The sequence below is a fragment of the Coenobita brevimanus genome, unplaced genomic scaffold (genome assembly GCF_032717465.1).
Source record: "Coenobita brevimanus isolate Jiangsu-jjx unplaced genomic scaffold, ASM3271746v2 jjx.HiC_scaffold_2807, whole genome shotgun sequence".
NCBI lineage: Eukaryota > Metazoa > Arthropoda > Malacostraca > Decapoda > Coenobitidae > Coenobita > Coenobita brevimanus.
This window is the reverse complement of record NW_027643771.1, coordinates 87,493-113,932: the sequence shown is the minus strand read 5'-3', so window position 1 is coordinate 113,932 and position 26,440 is coordinate 87,493. Positions and strand designations below refer to the sequence as shown.

At 42.3% G+C, this 26,440-nt stretch overlaps 1 pseudogene; it reads right to left on the bottom strand.

Moving 5' to 3' along the window:
- Window positions 1-4,787: 4,787 nt before the first annotated feature.
- The window catches only part of LOC145390088 (protein misato homolog 1-like), a 33,950-nt pseudogene continuing 12,297 nt past the window's right edge, over window positions 4,788-26,440 (bottom strand).

Below are 26,440 nucleotides of genomic sequence, written 5' to 3'. Positions count from 1 at the left end.
ACGATACAACCAGGTGAGATATAAAGTGATACTTATGATGAATTTGCTCATAGTCAGCAGAGGTAACAAGGAGACACAGCAGCACATTATCCTCTTTAATATGACATCTCCACATAACCGCCGCCATGCAGCGCCCACCATTGCCAGCACCCAAAACAAAACAAAACAAAACAAATGAAGGCGGAGATGCGACATTAACTTAACAGAATTCCCTCTCTTCTTTCTTTAAAAAAAATGATACAACAATAATTTGACAGAATTCCCTCGTTTCTTTCTTAATAAAAATAATAACTTTTCCAAAAAGACACAAACTTTAGTTACATACCTATGTCAGTAAGATCTCCCTTTTGCAAAATGTTTAACAATTTGAAAGTATTCACTCCTTTCTTTGTAAGGCAATCAGACAATTGCAATTCTGATCTAACCCAAATCATCTTTAAACAACCTTCCTGTATTAGCTGTTTTAGTGTGGCTAAATCTATTCTCAATCTCTTTTCACTTACATTTTTCATGGAGTGAACATTTTCAACCAAAGAATGATTATCCACATAGCAACAAATAGGAATTACATTCTTTTCATGTTCATGAAACAGGATTTCAGACAGGACACTTCCCAAATAATAGCACATATCTACAGCATCTGATGCAGCAAGGGTTTCAGCAGCCAAAGTGCTTTTAACTACTCTTCTTATTTTCTTTGCCTCCCATGCAAGTGGACAACTTTTACCATCTTCTCCAACAAGAAATATTATGAACCCTTCAGCACTTGAATATCCATCAGGCAAACTAGCATGGGATGCATCACTAAAGGCTACCAGCTTGATCTTGTTCAAATCTCCTAAGTGAGAAGACTTTAAACTACAGTCCACCATTTCTGTTTTTCTCAAACACTTGTTGGCTTGGATCACATTATCTACCTTGGGATGGTTCAGAACACAACTCATGTCAAGCACATCATAACTCACATCAGGTCTAGTATTTGTACTCAACCATCCAATCTGACCTCTGGGTTATGGGCCCAGAGGTCCGTAGATCGTAACTACGCTCTGCTACCATCTGATGAATTTGCTCATAGTCAGCAGAGGTAACAAGGAGACACAGCAGCACATTATACTCTTTAATATGACAGCTCCACATAACCGCCGCCATGCAGCGCCCACCGTTGCCAGAACCCAAAACAAAAACAAAACAAAACAAATGAAGGCGGAGATGCGACATTAACTTAACGACTTAACTGTCTATCTATCTATTGCCAGACACTTTAATCCCATACGGGGTGGCCACAAACAAATCGCCTCCACGTCGCCCTGTCCCCCGCCATTTCACTGCCCTGCTCTCAACTCACACCCCCCTCTCTCATATATCTCTCCACTCCACCCCATCCTTGGCCTCCCCCTCCCCCTCTACCTCCCTCACATACACTCTCATTAGTTTCTCACTCTCCATCCTCTCCACATGGCCAAACCACCTCAATGTGTTCCTCCAAATGCTTCCTATCACATCCACATCCACACCACAACCCTCCTTCACTTCCTCATTTGTCTGCCTGTGTGTCCCTGTGACTCAACATGCTCCTCTTAAATAACTCATTTCCACTGCTCTCACTCTTGACCTGTGTCCCTCCAACAACGTCCAGACTTCACTTCCATGCGTTAGAGTTGGTATCACAATACTGTCATGTAGTAACTTTTTCACTTCCATGCTCAGTTCCCTGTTTCTTATCACTGCTTTCAAGGAACCAGCAACTTTTCTTCCATGTTGAACTCTTTCAAGCACTTCACCCTCCAAATTTCCATCCTTACTCATCACACTCCTCATTGAGTACTTAAACGTACTCACATTTTTCATTTCCTCACCATCCAACCTCCGCGTACATTCACTGATTTCACTTCTCGCAAAGACCATCACTTTACTCTTCCCTACATTCACCTTTAGATTCCGTTTCTTACACACTCTCCCAAACTCATCCACCAAGCCTTGCAGCTCCCCTTCGTCTTCACTCAACAACACAGTATCATCTGCAAGCAACAGTACAGGGAGTTTCCAAACACTACCCTCTCTCACTAGGGCCACTCCAACATCCACTGCCCTACCTTGTATCTCTTTTATTACCCCATCCATGTACAGAGTAAACATCCATGGAGACATGACACATCCCTGTTTCAACCCAACCTTCAAACAGAAAAATTCACTCAGTTCACTATCAACATGCACTGCAGCCTTGGCACCATCATACATACCCTTCACAGCATTCAACAACTTCCCATCTACTCCATATATTTTTCATACTTTCCACAATCCTTGTCTATCCACCCTGTCATATGCTTTCTCCAAATCCATGAAAGCTGCATACTAATTCTTTCCCTTCTCTAGAAACTTTTCCACTAAAGATCTAAGAATGAATATCTGATCTACACAACTTCTTCCCTTCTTAAAGCCTCCCTGTTCTCCAACTAATTCCTCTGTTATTTCCCTGTCAGTAAGTATCGTACCATATACTTTTCCTATTACACTATGAAGACAAATGCCCCTGTGATTACCACACACTTCTTTTTCTCCTTTCTCTTTGTACAAGGGAATAATTATACCTGACTTCCAATCCTCCGGGACTCTACCATCCTCCCAGGCCAATCTTACCATCTTACGTAACCATTCGACTACTGTCTCTCCCCTATGCTTCGGCATTTCACCAGACACTCCATCAATTCCTTGGGCTTTACCCAATTTGACTTTCTTCGTTGCTTAACTGTGTTTTTGTATTGTCTACAGGTTACATCATATACAGTACTGTAAATGCTTTGAAGGAAAAGGTGTTGTATACATGATATAAGTATGATTTTTATACAACACTGTAGGTATGGGTGCTGCTGTCCAGTCTGATGCTCCTGCCGTTGATGTGGGTGTGCCTGTTCCTGGTCATCTTGATGTGGGTGCTTCTTCTCCACCCCATCTAGGAGTTAACGATGCTTCTGCGTCAGGCAATACTGTGGATGATTATACACCTGGCCATGATACTGGCGCTCATGCTCCAGGCTGCACTTGTGTTTTGGATATTTCTGCTGTTGGCCAAGAACTCCAGCAACAGTCAGCTAACAGTATGGCTGAAAGTGGATCACAAACTGAAGTTACATCTAACCATGTAGAATTATTACAGGATCAGCTTAACAGGTTAATTATGGACAAAGTGAAATTACAGGAAAAGCTGAGCAGAAAGGAAATGACGAAAGACTTTTTTCAAGGACATGATGAGAGAGTTAAATTTTATACTGGGTTGAATAGTTACTCTGATTTACAGAAATTGTTTCATTTTATAAAACATTACATTACTGTAACTGGTAAGAGTGCCTTAACACCTTTTCAGCAGATGATGCTCACTCATGAAACTGCGTCATAATTTTCCACTCCAAGACTTGGCCATCAGATTTGATATTTCCACTAGCACTTCCTCAAAAATATTCCTCAAGTTACTGGACATTCTGTATGTCAGGACAAAATGGAATGTCAGATGGCCAACCCGAGAGGAGTTGCAGCTAACAATGCCAATGTGTTTCAGGGAACATTATGGGGAGAAGGTAGCGGTTATTATGGACTGTTTTGAAGTGTTTTTGGATCGGCCAACAAACTTACTGGCACAGGCTAAAACTTGGTCATCTTATAAGCACCATAATACTGTGAAATATTTAATTGGAATCTCTCCTCAAGGTTCTGTGTCATTTATATCCAAGGCTCAGGGTGGTAGAACAAGTGACAAATACATTGCTGAAAACTGTGGTATCCTGGATCACATCTTGCCAGGTGATTTGGTAATGGCTGACAGAGGGTTTGATATAGCTGAGAGTGTAGGTCTTGTGCATGGATCACTTGCTATTCCAGCATACATGAAAGGAAGGAGGCAACTGAGTATGAGTGAAGTGGTAGCAACCAGGAATATTGCTAATGTACGGATACATGTTGAGAGGGTGATTGGTCATGTACGTCAAAAGTATAAAATCCTGGGAGGACCCATACCTGTACATTATGTTATGAACTCAGACAGCCAAAAAATGACAACATCTGATAAGATAGCTGTTGTATGTTGTGCTCTTTGCAATTTTTGTCCTTCAGTCATAACCTTTGATTGACCAGCTGTCCACCCAGATGAGAAGAGACATTTGTCTTATATTTTAAAATTGTTCCATTCATAATTACTTAAATCCACCCATCCCTATACCTCTTCCACAGCCTAATTCAGTGGTCTGTGGCTATGGAAGCCAACAAAAATATACTCTATACACAGGAGCTGTCTCCTCCTGTCTACTCCTTCTCCCTCTCATCCACTTCTTTTGTACTGTTAATTTGGTCACTACTATGTAATGGTCAGATAATCCACTCCCCCACCCTCTCCACATTCTTGCATCCATCACTTGTCTTCTCATTCGCCCATCCACACACACAATCAGTCACTGCCTTCCATTCTTCCAATACCTCACTCATTCTCCTCATCACTTGCCATGTATACCTGTGGATCATTTTGTGTCTAAAGAAGTTATTGGCAACAGCCAACAACCTCCCAGCACAAATGTCCACCAAAGAACTTCAGGTACTTTGATATTACCTGAGAGAACATAGTTGTCTAGGGCTACTCAAGTAAAACAGCAGACATCCTTGGTCCTGCATGGGTTATGATGAAGTACTGTCTGGTAAGCACTGTCAGATAATATATGCCTGTGTATTTAATAATTATTTGACAATAAATGTATCAAATGAAATAAAATCTTTTTGTACCAACATATTCTTTTTTGTAAGCATTAATACATCAGGAACTGTATGAATAGTAATATACAGTAGAAAACTTACTAATAAAAATGTTTTTATTGGTAAGTATGTGAGCTGTGAATATCTATGTAAACATAACCTCTTCTCTCCATTTATGCTTTTCTTTCATGTACTGCTTTATACGATATTTTGTCCTTTCCAAAATTCGTACAGAGGCTGATCACAGTTACAGTGGAATCATAGGTTGAACAGCAATTTGTGAGTGTTGTGTGAGAATTTTTGATTTTACAAGTTAAAATAAGAAGTTGTTGGTATATTTTCATGGGATTTTTTATTCTCATTATTCTTTGAGCATTTCATCTTTGAAAAGTAGCATCCTAAAAGCTCTAAAAGTACAATGTTACTGAAAAATTTTGAGGCGTTACTCACCATAACATTCTGGAATTCTGTGTTTGGTTTTATTCTTTGTATATATATTTCTTTTGGATTCCACAAAATAAAATCACAATAGGAAGTCATGGTCAAAAAAAGATGTGACTGAACTTGATAGTAATAAGGGTGACTCTCGCTCAGATGACATCCAAGATTTGGGTCATTTTTTAGACATGGATGTTCCAAAAGATTTCCCTCTGCAAGGTTATAGGGACATTTGATTTCAATGCATCCTTTGCCATAACAGGTGCAGTTAACAATACCATCTGGTGAAGCTCCAATGTGAGGATGACTAGGACTTATAAACAAACCACAAGTATTTACAGTAAGGTTATGGTGACTTGTGCTCTGATGATGTATGTAGTTTTGTCTGGGAATGTTCTCATGATCTAAACCCCATTTGGTTGCTGGTACTCTCAACTTATTCTTGTTAGGATAACATATTTCTTGAATCAGAGATATAGAAGGTTTGTCTAATTGAGCTGAACATACCTTTTTCATATTTGAAGAGGTGATTCTTCCTGCCCTGTATTCAAACCACAACCTTGAGTTAGACTGTTGACGAGTTGCAGACTCCACCAGTGATACCTGTTCCTCAGTTATTACAACTTTCACTTGCAGAACTGATTTAATAGGTTCCTCAGTGTCATTGCTTATATCTTTGTCATTTTTAAGCTTGGTTAGTGGTGCAGGCAGATCATTTGCTAGTCTAACTGCAGTTGGAATGAAAGGTCTGTTAAAGGGCGATTTTACAGACAGCATAACACTTCAGGCACCACTATCACTAAATGATTTCATAAGATGGTATACAGGTATTTCCTCCTCACTTGGCTCCATTTCACTGTAGCTCCTTTGCCTCTTACCACTGACCTCTTTTGATGTGCTGGCCAAAGAATCATCCAATATTATTTTCTTTCGGGCTAAAGAGGTAAAGTCTGTGCTGGATACTTCTTCATACTTTAGTTTCCCCAGTGCCCGAGGAAGTAACCAATATGCCTTCTCTTGTGTCACAGTTTTCTTGCCTCTGATGCGTACTGCAGCTTCAATATAGAAAAGAATGGCTGCTACATGAGAGGAAGTTCCACCTGAAATACATTCAAGAATTATGTCAGAAATGCTAGTGGTAGGTGGGGGCGCTCACCATCCACTCACTCAATGCTGTAGTAAAAAAAGTGGCAGTTAAGGGGAGAGAGCTTCTGGGGTTGGTGATAATTGAGTAAAAAAAAGAAAAAGAAAGAAAAAAAAACAGTATAGAGCAGGGTAACTTGTTAATAAGTAGTAGTGTGGGTGTGAAGGTGGGGAAGTAAGAAAAGGTGGTGTAAAGTTAATTTTTGGGAGTAGTGAGGGAGGACAAGTGCCATCAGACTGCTGTTTCAGGTTTGTCAAAAGACTAAAGTTGTAATGGAGTGAAGAGGAGGCATCTGTGAATTAATGTGGGTGGATGGGGGGGAGGTGGTGTGGTATAATGTGTAATCAATAAGGTGGGAGTTTGGGAGAAAAAACTTGTGGGGGAAGTGAGAATTGAAATGGAGTGTGGGGGTGGTACGTTAGAAATGCACTTTTGGCTGACTGTGAGCTGGAGTAATGGGTGCATGTAGAGGTAGGGAAATGTGCTAAAAGGTGATGAATGGGAATAAAAGGGAGAAATGAATGGGTGGATAAGGTAATTGGAAAAGTGAGGTGGCTGGCTTGGTGTTGTGTGTGGTGATTTTGGGTTCGGGTTTTTCAAGATCTGGATTTATGGTGGGTGGAAGTAGGATTAATGAATAGGAGTGTAGTGCAGAAAAAAGTGTACCAGGAAAGGAAAAGAATGGTAGATGAAGAGAAGGTTATGTTGGGGTTACGATTGTGTGTGTGTTGTGGGAATGGTGAGCTTGAAAAAGCATTTTTTATTTTTTAGACCTGTGGCAGGGTGTTGGCTGCTTGTAGTGGTGGGAGAATAGGTAGAATGGGTAGTAATGAAGGTAAAAAAGATTAGAAAAGGTGGAAGAGTGCAGTAGGATGAGTATTTGGCTGAAATGGGGTAGAATGGGTACTGTCGATTCATGGGTTCGGGTTATTGGCAGGAAACTAAAGTTGTTGTGGTGGGGGACAGAAGCATTTGTAAATATTGTTGAATGAATGGAGGGGTGGGACAGGTGGTGGTGCACCCAAAAAGGTGATAGTTGAGGGGAAGGATGTGTAACTGTTATGGAGAATTGGATTTTGTGTTCAGAAATGCCAACTACTGTAAGATAAGAATCATGAATATAAAAACAAATACTGAACTACTGTCTAATAACTATAGAAACCACATAATAATATTGTTTGTGTTTTGATATGAATAATATCCAAACAAAAATAATCTTCACCTTGACCAGCTTTGCAGTCACAGTGTGCTGTTACTACCACACCATCATGTGTAGCAATAATCCATGAATGCATTGCTGTAGCACCAACAGATTGTGAATGTAGAACCTGAAATAATCATCATGTATTAGAAAAGAAGTAATTATGTTGTGGGTATTAACCATTCTCACTATGATGACACTGTCCTATCATATACTGTGTTTATAAAGGACAGGTAGGGCCCTCATGACTGAAGCACTATTCTACTGGTTGCATCATTTAAGTAAATCCAACATATCCTGGCTTCCAAGAATATGAACACCAGATGTTTATGTTACTGCTGGTTTCATCATTTAAGTTTCGTTTCGTTTTTAAAGGCTCCAACATGCTTGCATGTGTCGGCCTTGGTCACCTAATGGCGGCTCTCCACGCTGCACGATCCATTGCAGCCTCCCTGTTCAGTCCCCTAACCCTAAGGTCACACTTAATGACCTCGTCCCATGTCTTTCTCGGTCTACCCCTCACAACCCCACCCTCAATATTAACACTTCTCACCTCCCTCACCCAATTATCATCTCCCATCCTCTCCACATGTCCAAACCACCTCAATCTACCTCTCCTCATCACAACACCAATACACTCCAGTCCCATCCTACCTCTCAACTCTTCCACTGTAAACCCAGCCCCTCCAGGCCTTGGACGCAGGGACGCACTGCACATCCACCTAATCATTGTCATTTCTGTACGTCTGAGCCGGCGAATATCTTCCTCCTTCACTGCCCAGGTCTCACTGCCATACAGCATTACACTCCTAACACATGCTGCATACAAAGACCCCTTAGCACGTAGGGAGAGCCCTCTCAATGTCAGGAGAGGCAAGAGCTCCCTGAACTTCTTCCAACCACTTCTCACCCTAGCCACAGAGCTAGCTTCAGCCCCACCTCCAGCACACATCATGTCTCCCAAATAACAAAACTCTTCCACACACTCAAGAGATTCACCAGCAAGTTCAATCCTTTCATGTCTGACGATCTCCACCTGCTCACCCCGGCACGCCGTACACATAAAATCAGCATTAGCTCGCAGTCTACCTCTGATACCACAACATCTCTTATGCACCCATTTATCACACACACCGCACAAGATAGAATTACTTCCCACGCCCTTGTGGCAAACTGCACATGGCCACTCTCCCTCGTCTTTGACAGTACCGCCACCAACCCTAGATATCATCACTTTTGTTTTATCTGCATTTACCCTTAAACCCTTTTGCCCCATACCATCTCTCCACTTCCTAAACCTTTCCTCCGCCTCCCTTTCATTCTCTGCAATCAACACCTGGCCACTCTCCCTCGTCTTTGACAGTACCGCCACCAACCCTAGATATCATCACTTTTGTTTTATCTGCATTTACCCTTAAACCCTTTTGCCCCATACCATCTCTCCACTTCCTAAACCTTTCCTCCGCCTCCCTTTCATTCTCTGCAATCAACACCAAATCATCAGCATACAACAACTCCCACGGAAGTCCGTTTCTAAAGTCACGTGAAAGGGCTTCAAGTACCATGATAAACAACATGGGACTCAAGACTGACCCCTGATGCACACCAACATTCACGGAAAACTCATCACTCAAATCTCCATTCACTCTCACCTGGGTGTGAGCACCCACATACATGGCCATAACCAGGCTAACCAGCCACTCCTCCAAGCCAAGCTTTCTCATTGCCCACTTCACCACCTCTCTCGGGACTCTGTCAAAGGCCTTTTCCAAATCAACAAAAACAAAATAAAGATCCCTTCTCCTACCAATATATTTTTCCTGAAGCTGTCGAACAATGAATATGGCATCAGTGGTCCCCCTACCTGGCATAAACCCAAACTGCATCTCATCAATATTCACTCTTTCTCTAATCATACCTTCTAAAACTCTCTCCATTACCTTCATTATCTGATCTAAAAGCTTTATACCTCTATAATTTCCTCTTTCCAGGGCAACACCCTTCCCTTTATACACATTTACAATTACACTCTTCAGCCAATCATCTGGGACAACACACTCATAAATAATCCTATTTATCAGGTCAGTGACTAAACTCACCCCTATATCGCCTGAGGCCTTCAACATTTCGGCAGTCAACCCAGACACACCTGCTGCCTTCCCCACCCTCATCCTGCCTATTGCCTCACTCACAGTAGCAGTATCAATCAAAGGCCAAGGGCCAGACACTGGATCTGCTGGCTCCAAACCTTCCCTGTCCCAGTCAAACTCCTCATTCAACAACCGGTTATAATGCTCTCTCCATGCATCTTTAATATCCTCACTGTTCACTACTACCCTTCCTTCATCATTCTTCACACACTGCTCACCTATGATATCCCGATTATCCCTCTTCACCTGACCTACCACCCTAAATATATTTTTCCCTTCCCCATGATTTAGGTTATCAAGTAATTGTCTCTGTGACTCAGACTTTGCCCTGTATACCTCTCTCCTAGCCCTATGCTTGGCAGCCAAATATTCCTCTTTGCTACCACCCTTCTTCCATTCCCGGAAAAGCCTTCTTTTCTCCTTAATTGCAGCTTCTACACCCTCATCCCACCACCAAGTTACTTTATGTCTTGGTGGTCCTCTTGTCCAACCGCATGTTACATCAGTAACTCTCAAGAAATTGTTCTTCAGGGCTCTGTACTGTTCATTAATGCCTCTGTCTACAGCTCCCTGTTCAACCACCACTCTCCTCAACTCGCTATAGAAGGCATCCCTTACTACTTGGTTTTTCAGCTTCCATATTATCCTCCTAGGTACATAAGTCCTCTTTTTCATCACTTGTTCTTTAAGCACCATATCACAAATCAATAGTTTGTGCTGTTGCACACACTCCTCACTTCCTATAACTTTCACATCCCTCACTAACCTCCTATCGGCCCTCCTAACCAGAAAATAATCTATCTGACTGCTATTTCCCCAGACTCATTCGAATTAAACCCTGCCTAACCTCGAATGACCTAATCCACCTTAAATCAACCCAACCTAATCTAGCTTAACCTTACCTAACCCAGTCTAATTGTATTTAACCTCACAATCTCACCTAACCTCCTCATACTTAACATAACCTATTTTGAAGCAGCCTAACCGCACCTAACCCTACCTAATCCTACCCAGTCTCACTTTAACCATACCATACCCGACCTAACCCAACCCAGTCAAGCCTAAAATGACCTAATCCAACCGAACCTAACCCAGCCTAACCCAACAAATTAAAACCCAACCCAAAACCTATCAAAACCGACGTATTCTAAAGCAATCTAACCTAATCCGTCTACATCTAGTCGAACTGAAGCCAACCCAACCAAAAATTACCTAATCAGACCAAACCCTGCCCAAAGTGACCTAACCTAACTTTCGATCGGCTATATATTCGCTAATAAATTTTGCTGCCTGAAAAAAAGTCTACGGATGTCACATTCCAAGTTTCGTCTGTTCTGTGTACTCGTATACCTTTGTGTGTGTGTGTGTGTGTGTGTGTGTTGAGTTGTCTGTGTGTACGTAGGTGAGCCTGTGTTTGTGTCGGGGAGGGATACAGGGTGTGGAGGGATGGACAAGATCACAGAGCCTGTGTGAATGGAGGTTTGGGTATGGATGTTAGTAAATGAGTGTGTGTGTGTGTGTGTGTGTGTGTGTGTGTGTGAACAAAAGGATATTAACCAGCCTTATGCAAAAATATATTGTTAAGAAAATCTTTGCTTGACTGGTGCGATGTCCTGTGTGTTACCACGGCAACCTCCCACACCACCAGTTACATAAACACATTTCCACACCAACAAGATCCATTAGAGAGTATTTTGTGTGTGTGTGTGTGTGTGTGTGTGTGTGTGTGTGTGTGTGTGTGTGTCTAACGTGGATATGCATGTGTGTAAGTGCAATACTGTGTGCTACGGTGTGTGCTTGTATCAGTGCCAGTGTGTACCAGTGCCAGTGTATATCAGTGCCAGTGTGTATCAGTGCCTGTGTGTATCAGTGCCAGTGTGTATCAGTGCCAGTGTGTATCAGTGCCAGTGTGTATCAGTGCCTGTGTGTATCAGTGCCTGTGTGTATCAGTGCCAGTGTGTATCAGTGCCAGTGTGTATCAGTGCCAGTGTGTATCAGTGGCTGTGTGTATCAGTGGCTGTGTGTATCAGTGGCTGTGTGTATCAGTGCCTGTGTGTATCAGTGCCAGTGTGAATCAGTGCCTGTGTGTATCAGTGCCTGAATGAATCAGTGGCTGTGTGTATCAGTGCCTGTGTGTATCAGTGCCTGTGTGTATCAGTGCCAGTGTGTATCAGTGCCAGTGTGTATCAGTGCCAGTGTGTATCAGTGCCTGTGTGTATCAGTGCCTGAATGAATCAGTGGCTGTGTGTATCAGTGCCAGTGTGTCTCAGTGCCTATGTGTATCAGTGCCAGTGTGTATCAGTGCCAGTGTGTATCAGTGCCAGTGTGTATCAGTGCCAGTGTGTATCAGTGCCTGTGTGTATCAGTGCCTGTGTGTATCAGTGCCAGTGTGTATCAGTGCCAGTGTGTATCAGTGCCAGTGTGTATCAGTGCCTGTGTGTATCAGTGCCTGAATGAATCAGTGGCTGTGTGTATCAGTGCCAGTGTGTATCAGTGCCTATGTGTATCAGTGCCAGTGTGTATCAGTGCCAGTGTGTATCAGTGCCAGTGTGTATCAGTGCCAGTGTGTATCAGTGCCAGTGTGTATCAGTGCCTGTGTGTATCAGTGCCTGTGTGTATCAGTGCCAGTGTGTATCAGTGCCAGTGTGTATCAGTGCCAGTGTGTATCAGTGCCTGTGTGTATCAGTGCCTGAATGAATCAGTGCCTGTGTGTATCAGTGCCTGTGTGTATCAGTGCCTGTGTGTATCAGTGCCTGTGTGTATCAGTGCCTGTGTGTATCAGTGCCTGTGTGTATCAGTGCCTGAATGAATCAGTGCCTGAATGAATCAGTGCCTGTGTGTATCAGTGCCTGTGTGTATCAGTGCCTGTGTGTATCAGTGCCTGAATGAATCAGTGCCTGTGTGTATCAGTGCCTGTGTGTATCAGTGCCTGAATGAATCAGTGCCTGTGTGTATCAGTGCCTGTGTGTATCAGTGCCTGTGTGTATCAGTGCCAGTGTGTATCAGTGCCTGTGTGTATCAGTGCCAGTGTGTATCAGTGCCTGTGTGTATCAGTGCCTGTGTGTATCAGTGCCTGTGTGTATCAGTGCCTGTGTGTATCAGTGCCTGAATGAATCAGTGGCTGTGTGTATCAGTGCCTGAATGAATCAGTGGCTGTATGTATCAGTGCCTGAATGAATCAGTGGCTGTGTGTATCAGTGCCTGAATGAATCAGTGGCTGTGTGTATCAGTGCCTGAATGAATCAGTGGCTGTGTGTATCAGTGCCTGAATGAATCAGTGGCTGTGTGTATCAGTGCCAGTGTGTATCAGTGCCTGTGTGTATCAGTGCCTGAATGAATCAGTGCCTGTGTGTATCAGTGCCTGAATGAATCAGTGCCTGTGTGTATCAGTGCCTGTGTGTATCAGTGCCTGTGTGTATCAGTGCCTGTGTGTATCAGTGCCTGCGTGTATCAGTGGCTGTGTGTATCAGTGCCTGTGTGTATTTGTGCCTGCGTGTATCAGTGGCTGTGTGTATCAGTGCCCCCCCTTGTGGCGGGGGGGACACAATCTGGCCACACTAAGGGGTGGTACTACTACTCTGCGGCCAGGTTGTGTTAGGAAGAATACTGCCATCGTATTCCCTGCGTGACGTAAAAGGCGACTAAAAGGGGCAGGGTGAGGGGACTAGGGACCCCCTCCTCTGTTTTTTAGTTCCTAAAAAGAGACAGGCCAGAGAAAGGGATGGGGGATGGAGTTATCCCCGTACCCTGAAGATTGGGTCTATGAATGTGCTTGGCTGTAGTACGATTGAGGCTAAAGGGGAGGAGATTGGGAGAATGTTTGTGAGAAGAAAGTTGGATGTGTTAGCTTTGAGTGAAACGAAGATGAAAGGGAAGGGTGAGTCTATGTTTGGAAGTGTGAATGGAAGATTGTCAGGTGTTGATAGAGGAAGGGCAAGAGAAGGTGTGACCTTGTTAGTGAGTCCGGAAGTACAGCAGTGTGTGATTGAATGGAAGGAGGTGTCATCGAGACTGATGTGGGTGAAAGCGAAATTTGAACGTGAGTTGTGGGTGTTTGTGAGTGCATATGGGCCTGGTAGTGAAAGGGATGAAGAATAGAGGGAGTCTTTCTGGAATGATGTTGATCAATGTCTGCAGAGTTTTGGAGCGAATGTGAATGTGGTAATGATGGGTGATCTGAATGCTAGAGTGGGAAATGTAGCAGCTGAAGGTGTAGTTGGTATGAATGGTGTGCCTGGAAGAAATGAAAATGGGGAACGAATGATAGCGATGTGTGTTGAGTGAGAGATGGTGATTGGGAATACGCTGTTTGAGAAGAAAGATATTTATAAGTATACATGGGTGAGACAGGAGGGTGGAAGGGTTGTTGATTGAGCACTGATGGACTATGTGGTTGTGTCTAGGAATGTAATAGGAAGATTGTTGGATGTGAGAGTTCTGAGAGGAGAGGGTGGAGGTATGTCTGACCACTACCTGGTGGAGGGAAAGTTAAGAGTAGGTAAGAGATGGGTGAGAGCTAGGAGGGTTAGGTGTGGCAGGGAGGTTTTGAAAGTGAGTGAGCTGGATAAAAGAGAGAAAAAGATAGAGTATCAGGAGAAATTGAAAGATGAGTGGAACGCAGTGAAAGATCGGGAAAATGGCAGCGTGGAGGAGGAATGGCAGTTGTTTAAGAGTGCTGTGGTGGGGCATGCAGAAGAGGTGTGTGGTGTGAGACGTGTGGGTGGTGGTGTAAGAAAAGGAAGTGAATGGTGGTGCGAGGAAGTAATTATGGATGTGGCTGAGAAGAGACGTGCATATGAAGTGTGGCTGCAGAGGAAGGATGAGATGTCATATGAAAGGTATAAGGAAAAGAGGAATAGAGCGAGAAGGGCTGTGCGTGATGCTAAAGTGGCAGCAGATGAGAGGTGGGGTAGGCGGCTGACAGAGAATTTTCAACAGAATAAGAAAATGTTTTGGAAGGTGAAAAGGGTGCGAAAGGGAGAATCTGGGAAGGAAGAACGAGTAAAAGCAGAGGATGGAAGGATGTTAACTGAGATGGATGCAGTAAGGAAGAGATGGGGAGAGTATTTTGAAAGACTGTTAAATGTAGAGGAGGAAAGGGTGGCTGAGATTGTGGCAGATGGAAGGGTGCAAGGAATAAATGTGTTGGGAGAGTTGAATGATTCTTTGATCACAAAGGAGGAAGTGGAGAAGGCAGTAAAGGAGATGAAAATAGGGAAAGCTGCAGGTATGGATGGGTGTGCTGTGGAATGCCTGATGCCTGATGGGTGGTGGAGTGACTATTGTTGACTGGTTAGGGATGTGTGCTCTGAGAAAGGTATAGTGCCAATTGACTGGGCAAGTGCTTGTGTGGTCCCGTTGTATAAAGGCAAGGGTGATAAGTATGAATGTACTAGCTTTAGGGGTATAAGTCTGTTGAGTGTTGTAGGTACGGTGTATGGTAGAGTGTTAATTATGAGAGTTAGAGAGGGTACAGAGGGAGTGATTGGTGACGAGCAGTGTGGCTTTAGGAGAGGGAGGGGATGCGTTGATCAGGTGTTTGCTGTGAGACAAGTGTGTGAAAAGTATTTAGCGAAAGGCAAGGATGTGTTTTGGGCATTTATATATTTAGAAAAAGCGTATGATAGAATTGATAGGGAGGCTTTGTGGACTGTTTTAAGATTGTATGGACTTGATGGTAGGTTACTAAAAGGGGTGAAAAGTTTTTATGTAAATAGTAGAGCGTGTGTAAGAGTGGGAAATGCTGTGAGTGATTGGTTTCCCATGAGAGTGGGGCTGCGAAAGGGATGTGATGTCGCCTTGGTTGTTTAATATTTACATGGATGGTGTTGTAAGGGAGGTGAATGCAAGAGTTTTAGGTGGAGGTCTGAGTCTGATGAATGTTGATGGTGGAGAGTGGAATCTGAAGCAGCTGCTGTTTGCAGATGATACTGCACTGGTGACTGATTCAGAGAAGAGATTGAGACAGTTAGCAGAGGAGTTTGGAAGGGTATGTGAAAGGAGGAAATTGAAAGTAAATGAGAATAAGAGTAGAGTGATGAAGTGTACGAGGTTGATAGATGGTAGGGGGATGAATATAGTTTTGAATGGTGAGTTGCTTGAGGAGGTAGATTGTTTTAAATATCTAGGGTCACATGTTGCTGTGGATGGAAGAATAGATGCAGAAGTGAAGTTTAGAATAAATGAAATAGGAAAGGTGCTGGGAGGAATGAAAAAAGTGTTTAAATGTCGTTCGCTTGGAATGGATGTAAAGAGAAGGTTGTATAAGGGTGTTGTGGTACTGACTGCGTTATATGGGGCTGAAACATGGAATATGGGTGTAGCAGAGAGGAAAAGTTTGAATGTAATGGAGATGAGGTGTCTGAGGAGTATGTGTGGAGTGACGCGTATGGATCGGGTGCGAAATGATGAAGTGCGAAGGAGAACTGGAGTTGTTCAGGAGATGGCTGGTAGAGTTGAGCAGAGGGTGTTGCGATGGTTTGGGCATATGGAGAGGATGGATAATGAGCGATTGGTGAAATAGATAACTAGATCTGATGTGAGAGGTGTAAGGCTGAGAGGAAGACCACGAATAGGATGGATGGACAGTGTGAAGAGAGCACTGGATGCAAGAGGGATGTCTGTTGAGCAAGGAAGAGTGGCTGTGCGTGACAGAAATAAATGGAGAGAAATTGTGAATGAATAAGTGATGCGCAGCTCTAAGGGGATATTCTCCCGCATTTGGTCTGATCAGCTAGTCAGGTCAGGTGCGGGTAAGGGGATGGGTCTGTTATGATGTGGCAGGGGTAAACCAGTTCTGCTGTCGGGCCCTGGTGCGGATGTCACTGATTCCATTGCGCAGTTGACCCTTGTGCAATGTGATGCGGTGAGGATCAGTCCGTTCTTCCTTTGGGGCTAAGATGCGAATGACTGTGTTTGAATGGATGAGTAAATGGGGAGTGTGTCGTCCTGTCTCGGCTACCTCCCTTTCCTTGGGGGAAGCAGCCTAGGTATATAGATAGATAGATAGAATAAAGGGTATATACAAGATAGCACTACAACAAAACGGAGGTCTATCTATCTATCTATCTATTGCCAGACGCCTCAATCCCATTTGGGGTGGCCACAAACAAATCGCCTCCAAGTCGCCCTGTCCCCTGCCATTTCACTCCCCTGCTCCCAGCTCACACCCCCCTCTCTCATATACCTCTCCACCCCATCCCTCCATCTCATCCTCGGCCTCCCCCTCCCTCTTTCCCCCTCCACCTCACTCACATACACTCTCTTCGTCAGTCTTTCACCCTCCATCCTCTCCACATGGCCAAACCACCTCAGTGTGTTCCTCATAACGCTTCCTATCACATCCACATCAACACCACAACGCTCCTTTATATCCTCATTCGTCAGCCTGTCTCTCCATGTGACTCCACAGGCTCCTTTTAAATAACTCATTTCCACTGCTCTCACTCTTGACTTGTGTCCTTCCAACAACGTCCAAGCTTCACTTCCGTACGTTAGAGTTGGTATCACAATACTGTCACGCAGTAACTTTTATATTAATACCAGTAATAATGGTCATAATAAGAATAACTACAACAACAACAATAATAATAATAACAATGAAAGTCAACTAATTTGAAGATTTAGTACTTTGATAGCAAGTAAGATTTATAAGAAGATTTGAAAGATACAGCCTCGCTTAGTTCCTCAATGGCCATTGGGATACCATTCCAAACTTTGGGTCCCTGATAAGTGATATGTGACTGGGACTGGGTTGAAGCCATGACTGGTATTTTTAGATTACAGTTATTTCGGAGATTATACCGATCATTCATATTCAAATCGAAGTAACTGTTAAATGATAGGTTGTGCAAAGACTTGTAAACAAACAGAGCAGTGCAGTAGGACTTTGTATCAAGCAATTTTAGGATACCCAATTACTTGAAAGATGGATTAGTGTGGTCATAATTGCATAAGTTTTCCATTATACGGACCGATTTCTTTTGGGCTATAAATAAGCGGTTTAATTGAGTTACTTGAGAGGAGCATGTGGAGTGAAGTGGAGGGACAGGTTGACGAATGAAGAAGTGAAGGAACGTTGTGGGCTGGATGTGGATGTGGTTGAGAAGATTAGGAGAAATACACTGAGGTGGTTTGGACATGTGGAGAGAATGGAGAATGAAAGACTGACTAAGAGGGTGTATGTAGGTGTGGTGGAGGGAGGGAGAGGGAGGGGTAGACCGAGGATGAGGTGGAGGGATGGAGTTGAGAGGTATATGAGGGAGGGGGGGGTGAGTTGGGGGGAGGGTAATCAAATGGTGGGTGACAGAGTGACTTGGAGGCGTTTTGTCTGTGGCCACCCTTTGTGGGATTAGGGCGTCGGGCTATAGATAGATAGATAGATAGAATTGTGTCTTATGAGCACCACTCCATACATTGTTACAATAAAACAATAAAGGAAAAATCAGCCAGTAATAAATGAGCTTAAAAGACTGTGTTGTTAGTTAATCACAAATTTGGTACATGATACCACACTGTTTGCTAATCTTTGTATGGAGATACTGGATATGTAAATGCCATGACAAACGTTCATCAATTATAACACCAAGGAATTTTATACTGTCCACTCTTTCAATTGACTGGGCACCTATGTAGATGTTGGGTTGATTTGCAATGCTTTGTGTCCTTCTAAATATAATGTAATGAGATTTGCCTACATTTAGTGTGAGTTTGTTGCTTGTTATCTATTTTTTAATATCTGTTAGGCTGCTATTTACAACATTTGTTAGTTCATTGAGATTTTGGTGGCTGGCATAAAAGGTACTATCATCTGCAAATAGTACTGGCTTCATATGTGAGGTAGCGTACATGATGTCATTTATGTACAAAATAAACAAGAGTGGTCCTAAGACCGACCCCTGGGGAACTCCAGATTCTACTGGCATACAGATAGACTGGCACTGTTTGTATTGCACAAACTGTTTGCGATTGGCTAAGTAGGAAGCAAACCATTGATTTGAAGTGCCTCGTATACCATAGTGGTCAAGCTTCTTTAGTAATACAGAGTGATTTACAGTATCAAATGCCTTAGCCAGATCTAGAAATACACCCATAGTAAATTTATTTTCATCAAATGAAGTCAGCATGTCCTTGGTGAATGACAGCAAAGCACTCTCGGTAGACAATTTTTCCCTAAATCCAAATTGTGAATCAGTGATAATATTGTTGTTGGTGCAAAACTGAATTAACCTACCATAAACCAATTTCTCTATTATCTTACTGATTGCTGGCAGGACTGAGATAGGGCGATTATTGCTTAACAGCTTACGATCACCAGATTTAAAAACTGGAATGGCTTTGGCCAATTTCATCATGTCAGGAAACTTTCCAGTTTCAAAGGATAAATTAAAGAGGAAGACAAGTACAGGAACTAGATTGGCCATTATTTCCTTAACGATGGACATGGGGATATCGTCATATCCGGGACCAACATTCCATAGATTTTTTATAGTCTAACTTCATGTTCAGTAGTAGGTGACAAAACGAATACACTGTCTTGCCTATTGTGTAAATATGAATAGAAATTAACCTCAGACTCTCCAACAGACTCAGCAAGTTTCTTAACAACACTGACAAAGTAATTATTAAAATGGTCGGCTACTTCCTTAGGTTCATATACCTCATTATTGTTTACTAAATAAAAGCAATTATTTCTTTGTCGTGAAGAAGGCTTATTAAGGATGGAGTTTATTATACACTAGGTTTTTTTACTGTTACCTATATTTTCACTTATTTTATTCTTATAGTAATCTGACTTTGCCTCTCTGATTTTAGCTGTGATTTCATTGCACAGTCTGCGATACTCTGCACCGTACGTAATGGGTTTCTTGGCACACTTTCTTTGAAGCTTGTTTCTTTCTCGGATCCCTTGCCTTATGATGGATATTAGATTTCATTCCTCCAAGTCAAAAAGTCTTCCCTAGCCTGAATAAAACAACCTTAAGACAGCAGGAAGAGAATAAAAAAGAAATCACCACACAGGAGAGGTTAAGTAAATTTTCATATACAGGATATTCTGTGGCATTTTTCAGAACTCAGGAGGTCTGAGTAAAAAATGCTGTATCAAGATGGGTCCCATTCTCAGCCATTACAGAGCCACAGTTACCAACGGCCTTATGGGCTAATTATGAGGAAGACCACTTTCAACCATCAGGTCATCAGTAACTGTAGTTCTGTAATGGCTCAGAACTGGGCCAGGTGACACAGCATTTTTTACTAAATTTTACCCTTAGAATAATCTCCTTAAGTTTTTGAAAACTCTTGCAGGACACCCTGTATATCTCAACAAAATGCCTGATATACCAGATATTATATTAAATACTAAGAGATGCTTTACAGATAAACGGACTACAATTTGTTCATCTTAACTTGGAAGAGACTTTCATAATTTTTCAGCTTATTTCCTCAATGACAACAATTATAAAGCTCTACATCCCTTCCACAGCAAATTTTCAGGACTACCACCATATTCCTTTGTTAAACTACTGCTATCACTGAACACTCGAGGCAGAGAGATGGCAATTTTAGGCCAAGTTATACTGAACAGAATATAGCATGATATTCCACTGTTAATCTTGTTACACCACATCAGTCAGTATGGGGAGATGACAATTTTATGTCAAGGTAAAGCAGAATGGTATAGATGCCAGACAGGCACCATATTCACTATACAGTGAATGTTGTGTGTGTGACCCACTTTCATTACATGAAAAAACAAGCTGGCTATAGTGTACTCACCATACAGTGTGCCAAGTGTGTGGTCCTGCGGAGACTCTCTGGCGCCCCAGGTCCATCTTGTTGTGTTCCCAGATGAAGATGCATGGAACCCACACACTTGCTGAGCCTCAAAGTCACCAAACAGTGACCCTCCCACCACACCTGAAAGAAAAACCATAATACTGTAAAATCATCATCATCATCATCATTACTGTTGTTGCTATTATTATTATTAATATCATCATGGCAAGAGTAACAGCAAAGGTAAGAGTAACAATAAAGAAGAAAGGTACAGCATGGAGGGATGATGAGGTTAAGAGAGCAATGGAGGAAAAGAGGAATAGTGGCTAAAGTGGTTACAGGTCAAGGGTTAAGTTGAAATAAGAACTGAATATACTGAGAGCATGAAGCACGTAAAGAGACTAGTGAAGAGGAAAAAGAAGGAGGTAAATGATGATCTATGAAGAAAAATGAATGCCAACTACTCTGAAAATAGGAAGTTTTTCTGGAAAAAGGTGTGGAAATGTAGAGGTGACAGTGGAAAGAAACGTGAAAGTGTGAAGGATGTAAGTGGTAGATTATTAACCCATGGGGATGAAATACAGACCAGATGGAAAGAATATTTTGAGAGCCTGATGAATGGGAATAGAGAGAGCAGAGCGGCTGTAAACATGACTGGTTTTGGGGGTGTGCAGAGTAGGAATGCAGTGCCAGGAAACGTGACACTCACACAGGTGAAGAGTGCTGTGAAGCAGAAGAAAAATGGGAAAGCAGCTGGGGTTGATAATGTGTATGCCGAGATGATTAAGTGTAGTGGAGAGAATGGAATGAAGTGCTTGTTGGAGATATGTGGGAGGGCATCAATGAGTGAAACTGTGCCAGCAGAGGGGAAAAAGGCTGTGCTTGTACCCCCGGTACAAAAATAAAGATGAGCCAAGTGAGTGCAAGAATTATCATGGCAAAATATATTGAGTGTGGTAGGGAAGGTATATGGAAGAATTATTACTGTACCTCTCTACTCTATCCCTACACATCATCCTTAGTCTCCTCTGCCCTCTCATCCCCTCCACCTCACTCACTTACACTTTCCTAGTTAGTCTCTCACTCCATCACATGGCCAGACCACCTCAGTGTATATCTCCTAACATTATCACATCCACATCACATCACTCCTTCATTTCTGTTGCATGTCAGTATTAGCCACTCTTTTAACAGCTTAGCCTTTATATTATTTCTTTCTGTAACATTCCAGATTTGGTGCTAGGAAATGCTGTTGATTTTTTTTTAACCTACAAATAACTGGAGTCAAAAAAGAATATATTGCCTGATTTTAGTGTTAGATTTATCCTACTTTAGACCTGCATTTGAGTATTCAGTGACAAGCATGTTCCTCATATTTTAATTTATCCCTCCAGTGAAGTATTTTATTTATTCTTGTTACATCTAATTGATTTTATGCAGCATCAGGGAGACCTCATTTAGGGACGGAGTAATTGAATGTTATATACAGTATGACCTCTCCAGTTCTAACTCCATCTTGTGCAGTGCTTGTGATAAGTGGGTGCATAAGAGATGAAGTGGTATTAGAGGTAGACTGCAAGGTAATGTTGATTTCATGTGTGTGGTGTGTTGGGGAGAGCATTTAAGATTGTCAGGTTGAAAGTATTGATCATGCTAGTGAGTCTCTTGAGTATATGGAAGAGTTTTGTCATTTGGGGCACCTGTTATGTGCTGGAGGTGGAGCTGGAGACAGCTCTGTGGCCAGAGTGAGGAGTGGTTGGAAGAAGTTCAGGGAGCTATTACCTCTCCTGACATGGAGAGGGTTCTCCTTTCATTGCTAAAGGACCTTTGTATGCAGCATGCATTAGGAGTGTAATGCTATATGGTAATGAGACCTGGGCAGTAAAGGAAGATGAGATCTGTAGGCTCATATGTACAGAAATGACAGTGATTAAAAGGATGTATAGTGTGTCCTTGAATATGAGGCCTGAGGGGCTGGTTCGTGATTGAAGAGTTGAGAGAAAGGCTGGGAGTGGAGTGTATTGGTGTTGTGGTGATGAGGGGTAGATTGAGATGGTTTGGGCATGTGGAGAGGATGGAGGATGACAGTTGGGTCTGGAAAGTGAGAAATGTGAATGTCGGGAATTGGGTTGTGAGAGGCAGACTGTCACACTTATAATAGCACTTCAGTTAACTGAGGAGGGAAGTACCACTCTTAAGGTACAAAATTGTACAAATGCCTGAATTCACAGCAGATTATCATATAATACTGCTTAGAGCTTATGAGAAAGCAGCATACAGAGGTGGTATATGGATGTAAATACATAATTACACCCACCGCAAACTGATTTAGGACCTACATACAGAATTGCTGTGGGAGAGTTGTCTATCCTTGCTTTGTGTTTCCACCTCTGCCAAGTGAGTTTTGGGGGCAAGAAGTAACTGGCAACTCATCTGGTGTTGGCGGGAGGTGGTGAAACACTCAGGATGTCAGTGCTTGCCCAGAAGCGAGATTGGGAGTACATGTTCCCGTCGCTCCGAGCTTGCACCTCACTCTTTTTTCGTATGCATTACTGTTTGCCTTGTTTTTTTTCCTAGAGTCGAGTTTTCATGCCTGGAAAGTACTGCTCAAGGGATGAGAGGGTCCGTATCATTGCATGGTGACAGGATAATGTCCCTATCAACACGATTTGTGAAGGTACTGGACGTGCAAAGTCGACCGTCATGAAGATTCTTGCTGCAGCTTGCAGCCTGCCACCTGAAGCCGTACCATAGCACGAGCATGGTGGTGGAAAGAAGAGGACAACTTTCAGAGGTACAGATACACTTCCAAAGAGGGAAGTAATCAAGAATCCTCGTCTGACAGCAGTAGAATTGAAGAGAATGCATCCCCAGCTGTTACAAGACGTCTCAATTTGAACTATCCAACACTGCTTGCAGAAGGAGCTGAGTTTGCCAAACCACACAGCTGCCAAGAAACCGCTTCTCACTGACCGCACAAAGAAGCAGCGCATTCAGTTTGCCAAGAAGTATGCACACTGGACATCGGATGAGTGGAGAAAAGTTATGTTTTCCGATGAAAGGACATTTCAAGTGTTCCAGGTGCATTCTGCCAAGGTTCGTCGCCCTGCCTCCCGTGATTTGGGAAGGGGAGGCCTCTACTTTCTTCCTAAGAACTTGATGATGAATGGTGGCCAGTACATTCAAGGTCTGAAACATCATTTGCTAAACCTTTTTGCTACTCTTGGATGCGACTTTTTCATGCACGATTCAGTTCCATGTCTCAAGTCAAGAAAGGTGACAAAATGGCTTCAGGACTATCGGATTGAGGTCCTCGACTGGCCTGGCAACAGTCCGGATCTAAATCCGATAGAAAACTGCTGGGCAAAGATGAAGAAAATCATGGCAGAGAAGAAGACACCCAATCTGGACAACCTCAGGACCGAACTGACAAATGTTTGGTGCAAAGAAATGTCCTTAGATTAATTTAGAGATCTAAGTAATTCCATGCCAAAATGCATCCAACTGGTCCTGAAAAACAAGGGAACCATGATTTTTTATCAATAAATGGCATTTCATGAACAAACATTGTGATATACTATGATTTCTGTTTTCTTTGTACAGTCCCTTGTGGGGGGAGGTCCTAATTCAATTTGCGGTAGCTGTATATATATATAGGGTATATATATAGGATATATATATATATATATATATATATATATATATATATATATATATATATATATATATATATATATATATATATATATATATATATATATATATATATATATATATATACAGTATATATATATATATATATATATATATATATATATATATATATATATATAATATATATATATATATATATATATATATATATATAATATATATATATATATATATATATATATATATATATATATATATATATATATATGATATATATATATATATATATATATATATATATATATATATATATATATCTATTGCCAGACGCCTCAATCCCGTTTGGGGTGGCCACAAACAAATCCCCTCCACGTCGCCCTGTCCCCCGCCATTTCACTGCCCTGCTCCCAACTCACACCCCCCTCTCTCATATACCTCTCCACCCAATCCCTCCATCTCATCCTCGGCCTCCCCCTCCCTCTTCCCCCACTCCACCTCACTCACATACACTCTCTTCGTCAGTCTCTCACCCTCCATCCTCTCCACATGGGCAAACCACCTCAGTGTGTTCCTCATAACGCTTCCTATCACATCCACATCACAACGCTCCTTTATATCCTCATTCGTCAGCCTGTCTCTCCATGTGACTCCACAAGCTCCTCTTAAATAACTCATTTCCACTGCTCTCACACTTGACTTGTGTCCTTCCAACAACGTCCAAGCTTCACTTCAATACGTTAGAGATGGTATCACAATACTGTCATGTAGTTACTTTTTCACTTCCATGCTCACTTCCCTGTTTCTTATCACTGCTTTCAAAGAACCAGCAACCTTTCTTCCCTGCTGTACCCTTTCAAGCACTTCACCCTTCAAACCTCCATCCTTACTCATCACACTACCCGAGTACTTAAATGTACTCACATTTTCCAATTCCTCACCACCCAACCTCGCTGTACATTCACTGACTTCATCTCTCTCAAAGACCACCACTTTACTCTTCTCTACATTTACCTTTAGATTCCGTTTCTTACACACTCTCTCAAACTCATCCACAAAGCTTTGCAGCTCCCCTTTCTCTTCACTGAACAACACTGTATCATCCGCAAACAGTACAGGGAGTTTCCAAACACTATCCTCTCTCACCAGGACCACTCCAACATCCACTACCCTACCTTGTACCTCTTTTATATATATACAGTATATATATATATATATATATATATATATATATATCCATCATCCAATCCTTAATTGCCCCATGAGGAGCGTAGGAGCCTGGGGCTAGGCAGTTAGTCCTGACATTTAAGATGAGAGTGACCAGCCTCACTCATCCCTGAGTGGCATTACATGAGCAATCAACCCCAACCACCCCTTGGACATAAACCTTCACCGGCTCAATCCGATTGGAGCGCAATAATTACCCACTAAACTACCAGGCGCCAAAATTTGGTTATATGGTTACCACCCAGCTTAGTACATGGTTTCCTGATGCACAGGAAACCATTTGGTTTGTCACTCTGTGTAGAGTCACCCACAGGCTGAAGGAAGTGGAAAGAATGAAGGAAAGAAAGACAGAAGAGGGAGTATAAAGTCACCTGTAGGCAGAAGGACAAGGAAAGAATGAAGGAAAGAAAGACAGAAGAGAATGGAAGGAAAGAAGGATGGAGAGGAAAGGGCAGACACCCGAGAGCAGCACTACATCGAGTGAGTGGATGGTGAGCGCCCCCACCTACCACATATTTTATATATATATATATATATATATATATATATATATATATATATATATATATATATATATATATATATATATATATATATATATATATATATATACTGTATTTGCATATACACATCCATCAATCACCCAATCCTACATCGTCCCATGAGGAGTGTAGCCCGGGGCTAGGCAAGTTGGTCCTGACATTTAAGATGAGAGTGACCAGCCTCACTCATCCTTGAGTGGCATTAAGTGAGCAATAAACCCCAACCACTCCTCAGATATAACCTTCACTGGCTCAATCTGATTAGAGCACCGTAAATACCCACTAAACCACCAGGCGCCAAATTTTGGTTACTGTATATGGTTATCACCGAGGTAGTAAATGGTTTCCTGGTGTACAGTGTACACTCACCCACAGGCAGAAGAAAGAGGAAAGAATGATGGAAAGAAAGACAGAAGAGGGAGTGCAAAGTCATCCGTAGGAAGAAAGACGAGGAAAAAATGAAGGAAAGAAACACAAAAGAGGATGGAAAGAAAGAAGGATGCAGGAGAGGAAAGGACAGACACCCGAGAGTAGCACTACACTGAGTGAGTGGATGGTGAGCGCCCCCACCTATATT